General features: G+C 36.1%; 1 long non-coding RNA gene across 1 annotated transcript; it reads right to left on the bottom strand.

Moving 5' to 3' along the window:
• Nucleotides 1-917: 917 nt before the first annotated feature.
• On the bottom strand, nt 918-2,631 carry LOC131655795 (uncharacterized). Its single transcript, XR_009299884.1, has 2 exons — nt 2,507-2,631; nt 918-1,193 (listed from the first exon to the last, which is right to left on the bottom strand). It is a non-coding gene; the product is annotated as an uncharacterized LOC131655795 (long non-coding RNA).
• Between the last annotated feature and the right edge of the window lie 6,497 nt (nt 2,632-9,128).

Below are 9,128 nucleotides of genomic sequence, written 5' to 3' on the forward strand. Positions count from 1 at the left end.
AGTTTAGTTCTAAGAGCACGCGTAACCGCAACTTCACCTCTTTCCAACATCATCCTGTCACAATTAAATATGTTACAGCTTCTGCAACCATTTTTATAACCAAGTTCATCTCTTTAGCTTTCCGACGCTTCAAACGGAACTCAAATCGGATGTCCAGAACTCCAGTTATGAATTTTCGAAGTTCTGCAGCTATTCCGCAATTTTCCTGCGTTTTGCTTACGAAAATCCCACTCCAAAACTCATTCTCTTCAACTCGATCACATTCCAAACAGCTCCTTATCATATCTCTTCACTTCCAAACATTATTATAACTTGAGCAACACATCCCATTGCCGAAGTGCGATTTCTGAAACATTACGACAACAATCCTCTTTGCAACTTGCAACTGAACCTCTTCCGAAACGCAAGACTACTCAACTGACAACTATGCAGCCCCTCAGCAGAGCTGATACATTGCAACTTCCTAATTTCCTCTCCTACAAATATTCATCAATTACCTCTAATCATCTTCCTTCAAGACGTTCCAACTTAACTACCAGTCAAGTTCTAATTTCAAGTCACCTTCGATTCGGAAAACAACAACTCCAACAACGCTTGCACGGTTGCCAACAACAGCCTACTGAATCAATCGTCTTACAACTGAAACATAACCGAGAAGCCAAGCTTCTCCCCCACTTGTTTCAAACCAACTTCCGCAACAAACAACCAAGTACCGACAGTGATTCACTCACATGTCGCGTACCAAGGGATAATATGCCGACAGTATTCAACTGTCGTGCAACTCAACTAACTCTACAATTGGCCGGACGGACCGACCTGCTCTGATACCACTATTGTAACACCCTTCTAAACCCCCGCGGAAATAAATAAAAATCAGAGTAAATACACAACAAGGATGCTACAATTAATAAAAGAAATAGAATACCAAGTCGTTTGTCATGCTTTATTAGGAATAATCCAAAAATATCAAAATACATGTTCAACACAGCGGAAACTCATTCAACAATGTTATAAAACATTTCCGATAAAATCAACGGTACATTATACAATAATGGCAAAATAGTGTATCACAAGTAAACTCTAAGACTACTGTCCCCCAGTGTTGCAAGATCAGAGCATGACCGACACGACCCAACATAATCGGATAAACTCTATGAGTCATCCTCACCGATTGCTTAGGCCGCTACTTCAATCTGAAATCATTAAAGTAAGGGTGAGACTACATCATAATTAAATAGCATTATAAATCATCAGATATAGAATTTCATAAGCAATTATCCACTCTACTTAGCATATTCAGATTAATCAATTCATACTAATCACAAGCACAAGTCAATAGTATGCAACAATAACACGACACAATCATAACACCGGATTTCATCCTGACATGTCACAATTTATACAAAGACCATGCAGACTCTTATGCATGTGGTACCATACATGGGATACACCCATCCAACTGATCTTTTTCATCACCGAGATACAGTTTAACCAGCACAAATTCCACACAATGGGAATTATGCCCACCATTTTGATCCACTTTCATCACCGGGATCCATCACAAAAATGTATGCGAATGAATGCAACATATAACATTCTTATAGCATCACCAATCCGATGTATCACATCGTCTCATTATCATCACCAATTCATCACCAAGTCATCACCAAATAGGCATGCATTAGTTTTAGCATTCATACAAATATATCACACGCATACATATAAAACATCACCCAATAAATAATATAAACACGATACAAAACTCGGAACTTACGTCCATATCACCTATTCATCATATATAATTCACACCACATATAACGTCAAATCACAGTTATATCATTACAACATCACCACATTGTCACATTAACCAAATCATGCACACAATGTACAAAACACGCCATGAACGAAATAAATCAAGATTTTCAAAATAAAATCAAGTTATTGTTTTTTTCTTTACTTTATATTATAGAGTATTTAATTTAAGAAACAACGTCCAAAACGGCGTCAAAAACGGACTTACGGTTTGAAAATTAGAGCTGTTTAGAGTTAGAATAGTTTTCAAAACGCGCTGCTGGAAATTTGTACTGGAACCCGGTTCGTCCCACATGGGAACCGGTTCCTAGACCCAAAAATGCTATTTTTAACGTTCTAACACAGTGGAACCCGGTTCCTCCCACATGGGAACCGGTTCCCACGAACCCAGTAGCTGAAAAACATGATTTTTAAGGCTTTTATGCATCCCAAACACATACCAACTTATGCCATTACGAAATTGATCATCAATAACATCAAAATACTCCAAATACATGATTCTAATGCACAAACAACATACCACAACACTATGTAACAATATTACATCATCAATTGCAGTCAATTCATCAAATCATACATGTCAGTGTTGAAATTTCACAAAACCTAAAATCCCAAATAGAGATTCTAATCCCTTAATTCAATCCTATCATCATCAAAATCATAATACTACATAATTAGAGTAATCACCCCTTACCTTGATGGAGATTCTTGAATTGATCCTTGAACTTTGTGGTTTTCCTCCTTCCTTTGCTCTTCTCACTTCCACGATCAAAGTCTTTTCTCCCAACTCTGCTTTTCACGTTCCTTTTTCCTTTCTCCCAATTCCTCATTATTTTATAAAATAACTTTTAATTAGAATAGGGCCTTTACTAATATAACACCCCCCTCATTCCTTAACACCACACGTGGCCCAACATCATAAACCATTCTTTTCCAATTAACTTCCACAAACCACCAATAATTCTAATTATTAATTAAATTTCCAATATTTCTCAATGTTCCTCACACCATCAATTATACCAATTAGATAATTTTCCTACTTAAATTAAATAATTAGAAATAATTTTCGGGGTGTTACAGTCACTAATTTAATTCTCTGTGTGTCGTTCGTCATGTGCCAAGCACGTTTAATAACACCAGCAGCACAAACAAAGCCATACAAACATTACGCATTACACATACAGCAACACACAGCAACGACAGAGAACACGTGATTTCTAAGTTCCGATGACAATTAACACAGCAACGACACATTCATATTACTCATGGTACAAATTCGGTTTTCTAGCAACGATTGACACAAGCAAAAGCAATAATCTACACATCCAATCCCCCACATACAATTGTTCATGAGCCCCATTATTGGAAGAAAACCCCACCCTTACCTCATTCAATGTGAAGACCTCGATTGCACTTCCGATTGGACACCATGAATGGAAATATCTAAGCTTTGTTCATCTTCTCCAAGACTTGCCTCCTTCTCTTCACAACTTGATTTCCCAAAAATGACAACACTACTCTTCTATCTCTAAAACCCTAATTATCAATTTCCAATTGGGCTTAGTCTTTCACTTCCTTTTTATTATTCTTTACAAACTAATTTAGGCCTAATAAGATAAATAATCCGAAATAACCAATACATCACTTAATAATATTCCGTCGATATAATAATTCATTTGCCGACATAAAAACTTATTCTCCACAAAATAATTCTCAACCGATGAATTTCCAAAAATAAAATAAGAATACTTAATTAAATAAATAATTAAATAATCGGGGCGTTACAAAAATACTTTGGAAGCTTTTGTACGATTGTGTAATGGAGAACTAATTCCATAAGGCAATTTTTGCTAGTTACGGTTTCCAATACTTTGAGGTTTTTAATCTTTAATCCAATTTCTTCTCCCTTTCGAAATTAATCTATATGTTTTGTTTGCTTAATTCGAGTTGTATAGAATATTATTGATTTATACCTATTGATTGATGTTGCTTTACCTTTATCGTATTTTATCGTTGCTTGATCGTTAAACTGCGTAAGTTAGAATCACGTTTGCTTATTTCGTGATTGGGCTAATCCGTTTGCTTAATTCGGAAAATAGGAATGAAATCTTATAATATCAAGTTCGCTTGTTATTTGGTGTTGTAATCGGTAAGGGAATAGAATCCGCTTAGGGGATTGATGTTTTATAAACCAGTGATAAGTTGGTACCCGAACTAGTAGAATTGTCGTTTCAGCTTATTTTATAATCACTTTTGTTAATCACTTAATTGCAAATTTTTTTGTTAAATCGATCATCAACCAAACCCCCCCTAAATCGACTTACCATTGATTAGTAATAATCAAGAATCCTTGTGAGAACGATATTCGAGTTGTCGTTACCGCTAAACTACCGTTACACTATATTTTCAAAAGTTACTCGTTTTTTATCCGTGCGCGACAACAGATGAAATTGGCGCCTTTGTCGGGGATTCTTGTCGTTATTAACTGATATTAGAGTCATAGATTTAGTGTTCTCGCGTTTAGGCCGTAGTTTCCTCACGATTTTGGCCAATCCGCATTTAGAGTCGAAAAATTCGGTTTTTGGAAAAAATGTGTTCGATTGTTAGATGCATGTTGACTAGTGCTGGGTTAAAGAAGGTGTTTCGGGCTTAGGCGGTTTTGACAGCAACATATCTGATAAATAGATGTCCTTCGACAATGTTAGATATGAAGACACCTGAAGAAGTTTGGTCGGGATATCCACCAGATCTCGACAAACTTAGATTATTTGGTTGTTGTCATACCCCAAAATTTTCCCATCTTATTTCTCCTAACAAATTCAAATCAAGGTATGAAGCTCAAAGACACCCTCTCCTAAACAAGGCTCAAAGATTTAGGGTTTTGTTGTTCTGAAAGAAAATCAATAAACCAAGAGCTCCAAGACATCCCATATAGTATATGATACCCCACATTATCTCCATGACAAATTCCAGGTCTCAATTCAAAAGATTGATCACTCAATTGCTCAAAAAGTCAACAGTCGACTGGTTTGACCTAAAAGTCAACTGTGGTCAAAGTACAGTCAAAACTCCTGATTTTTTTGTCAACATTCTCATATTGAAGTATCATTCACCATTTGATCAAGAATTGATCATGGTTCATCAAGGAAAGATCAGAAATCAACAAATCCAAAAGTTTCTAAATTAGGGTTTTCATAAGGAAAGTCAACTGAACTTTGACCAGCCATAACTCCTAGATGGAACATCAGAAATTTTTCATCCAAAGCTCATTTTGAAGGAAATTGAATTCTCTACAAATTTGTTTATCACATGCCAAGTCTAAAAATGCTTCATTTAGGAGATATGGATCAAAACATTATAGGTCCTTTTCAAAGGTCAACCAAAAGTCATCTTTTTCAAAAGAGCACACAAGGAGCATGGAAAATTATTTTGATATGGGACCAAAAACATTGGTTAGAGGACTCTTTAAGGTTTCTAAAAAGTCCAAGAACTTGGAAAAATGTTGAAGTATGAGTAAATGGCAAGGTGTACAAGTTCACCTATTTCCAAGGACATGTGTGAAGAGAAAAGGTCCAAAATTCCAAATATTTCCAAATGGGCCTATATTCTTTTCATTCAATCTTCATATTAAGCCCATGCACGCCCCAAAACAAGAGTCTTGTCATTTTATTATTTTTATTAATTATTTTATGGTTTTTTGGCTTTAAATCATAAATAAATTATGTAAGATAATAAAATAAATGAGAAATTTGATTTGCTTGGATTTTAAGTCAAAGGAATCAATCAAATATTTTCCCTTAATTATCCAAGGGATGATTGGAATGAGAAGATACAATATTGGCCATAATTAGAAAGAAAATATCAAAATCCATATTCAACTTCAATCAAATTTCAATCTTTGATTCTAGGGAGATTTGACACAAGTTTGTTACCCTAATACAACCTCTATAAGTACACAAACAAGTCCAGATGCAAATTTTGACGAAATTCTGTCTCAAGAACCCTAGTGCCATTCAAGAATTTTCAAGAAAAAAGTGAAAGCACGAATTCCTAGTTGAAGGATAATTCAAGGAACTCTAAGCATTGATTCACGTTCTTGGAGGTTCACTGAAGCTTTCTGGATCATTGCTCTGCATCAGCACCCCTTGAATTGTCTCCGATTAGCCACGGTATGTCACTACTTTTTTTGATTCGATTGCACCAATACACACATCCTCTGTGAAAATTGACTGCATATTATTGATCATGTTGTTGTATGGATGGATTCTGGAGCTTTAATCGTATTTCTATGCGCGTTTGCCGTAGTTCGCCATTTTAGGGTTTGAGCTTTTGAATTAGGGCTTTGGGTTTGAGGTAAAATTAAGGAAAATCAATGGTATTCTTGAACTCAGGGTGCTTGGACGATCACAATAGGGTGTTCGCGAAGAATTTTTGTGTTGCTTTGCGTGTTCTTTGATTTTGCAGGTGTGGAAGGTGTGCTCTTTTACACCGCTTCTGTAAAAAGCGCTATAAAAGCGTGTTTCTGAAAAATCCAAGGAAGAAGACAAGGACGTGGCGTCGTTCTGTTGGTCCATTCAAAAAACTCTTGGCGCGCGTCCCTGGTGTGTGTGCTCCACACGCGTAATGATGTACCCTCATCATCCTGGTCGTTCAACCATGCGATCAATATATCCAACGCCCTGGGAGATGCAGGCACACCATACTCCCTCAGCCATGCGCAGCACTGAATCAAAGATAAGGATTTTCTATTTTTTTCTTTTCAATTACATTATTTTTTTATTATTTTAAATATTATTAATATATATATATATATATATATATTAAATAAAAATTCCTTTTTCTTTATAAAATTATCAAAAAAACCCTTTTTTATCTTACAAATTTTTATTTTTATTTTCAATTACCGATTATTCGATTTTATTTTTATTTGTTGCAAAATAGTTTAAAAATTGTTTCAATTGTTTTAATTAATGAATTAATTTTGATTAATCAATTAAAAAGTATATCTTGACATTTTAAAATCCATATTTTATTTTGATCAATTTAATTAATTAGGTTGAAAAACCAATAATTAATTAAATATGATTTTCTCTTATTATTTAATTTACGCCCGAATTAGGGTTTGCGAGAATTAGCCATACACTGAAAAAATATTTCTTTGTATATTTTCTTTTCAGGGTTATTATCAGACATCTTCCGACTATGAGCCACGCCTCCTACGAAGCTAAGTCCCGACTTAATCCTTATTTAAATATTTTTTATTTTATTTAAAATTAGGGTTTGCCTTCAAATATAATGAACTCCACCTACACTCACTTCTTTTTTTCTGTCTGCCTTTGCTTTGCCAATTTTTCAGGGTTAACCCCGAGGCTACCCCCGACTACGAACCATATCAGATCGAATCAAAAGCTAAGTTTTATTTTATATTTATATTTAAATATTTATTTTGCCCTCTTTTATCAAATCAGGTTTAGCCCTAATTGTCTTTGAATTGGTAATGCACTCACCCCTTTGTATTTGTTTTCTCTTTTCCCAATTTTCAGGGTTAGCCAACCGTCAAAGCTCAATAGTCGGTAACCCAATAACCTATCTGATTTACTTTTTTAATTATTATTTATGTCAAACCTATTGCACTGCTGGATTTCTTTTTCCCCTTCCCCATAATATTGTATCTGCTTCGAGGTTGTATTGTGTGGACTTGAAGGCACTTAAACTGTGATATTATATTATTGTGTGGTTAGTAATTCTAGGGAGTGTAACCATTAAATTAAATTAGAATAATTAATTATAAGATAATTTATTTTGAATCTGGTCACGTGATTGTTGCACCCACGCACCTTTTATGGTACCCCTCTTGTTGCCTGTTGCCTGTTGCCTGTTGCCTTGTGTTTTTTGCAGAATAGCCAAAGTCCCTCGAATACGAGGATACCTCAGCAATGTTGCCCTTGGTTCATTCAAAGGTCATAAGCCCCTAATGATGCTGCCTTCGATTCGCCAAATATGACCTCGTCCCTCGAAGTTGCCTACGAAGTGCTGAGGTATCCTCTAGTTGCCTAAACGAAAAAGGCTATTCTGATCTTTCCCTTAGACTACCTGCCTTCTCTATGGCTAGGGACAGTCTTATGGCGAACGATAATTCAACGACCCTTCAACCTCCAAATCAAAGGACTTCTTTGCCCTCTTATGGCAGGGATAGCCCTGAAAGGCTAAAAAGAACATTTTTCATCTAACCAGGTAATTTGCCCTTAATTGCATGCTCTGGTTTAAAATCTTTTCCTACCCTTTTCTCAAAAATCTTCAAAAAGCTACGCTTATTTACAAGCTAAAGTCTTATTTCTTTTCTACACTTTTTCTTTCAAAAGAGCAAAGCAATTAAGAGCCCATGGAAAACCATGGATGCAAAGGGTGCCTTACACCTTCCCTTTTGCATAATTACCCCCCGAACTCAGTTTTTATTTAAAAGGTTTTTCCTGTTCTTTTAGCCTTTCTATTAATTTGGATAAATTAAAAGTCGGTGGCGACTCTTGCTTACCGCAACATTTTGATAAAGTTAGTTCACCGTATTACAGAACTGGCGACTCTGCTGGGGATGCTTTCGATTAAAAAGAGGGGTTACCTTAAAGTTTAGGATCACTTTAAAATTGTTTGATTTGTTTCCTTTATTTTTAAGGGCTGTTTTGGGAATACTACTTGTGTGAAAGATTCTAACCCGAATCTCGAGATACCTTAGGTAAATGGCATGAGACCAAGGAGACTGCACAGCGTATACTGATGTGGTGGCCATCGTTAGTGTGACACATTGGTTTGTCCTGGTGTTCCTTGGCATTCGACTTGAGGAAACACTTGGCTGCTGCGTGGTGTCATTAAGCACTAATTTGCCCTAGAACCCTAGTTGAACTTGAGTTTGGCCTATTAGAAAGTAGCGAGATGGCTGGCTTTGGTTCCGACTGGAGTTGGTTGATACTCGATGCTACACTCATATGGACTGGACTTTCAGGACCTTCTCGATTGGTGATTCGATTGCCGAACTGAGATAAGCGCCTTCGAGAAAGGTCAATGATATGAGTTCCCTAGAACCCGATCTTTATATAGGACAGGTTGAACCAACTTAACTTCAGTGGGGAGGGTACTTACCTACGAACTTCATGCGAGCCTCAAAACCTAAGGACACTTGTGTGACTTGTTTGTGTTTGCTACTAACCCTTTGGTTTCTTGCAGGTTTTCTTGTGGGACTCACTCGTCCTTACTATATTAAACTTTGCCTGATGCATTGCATTCGCATAACATCATGACATCATACCATAACATGATTAACT

The sequence above is a fragment of the Vicia villosa genome, linkage group LG3 (genome assembly GCF_029867415.1).
Source record: "Vicia villosa cultivar HV-30 ecotype Madison, WI linkage group LG3, Vvil1.0, whole genome shotgun sequence".
Lineage (NCBI taxonomy): Eukaryota > Viridiplantae > Streptophyta > Magnoliopsida > Fabales > Fabaceae > Vicia > Vicia villosa.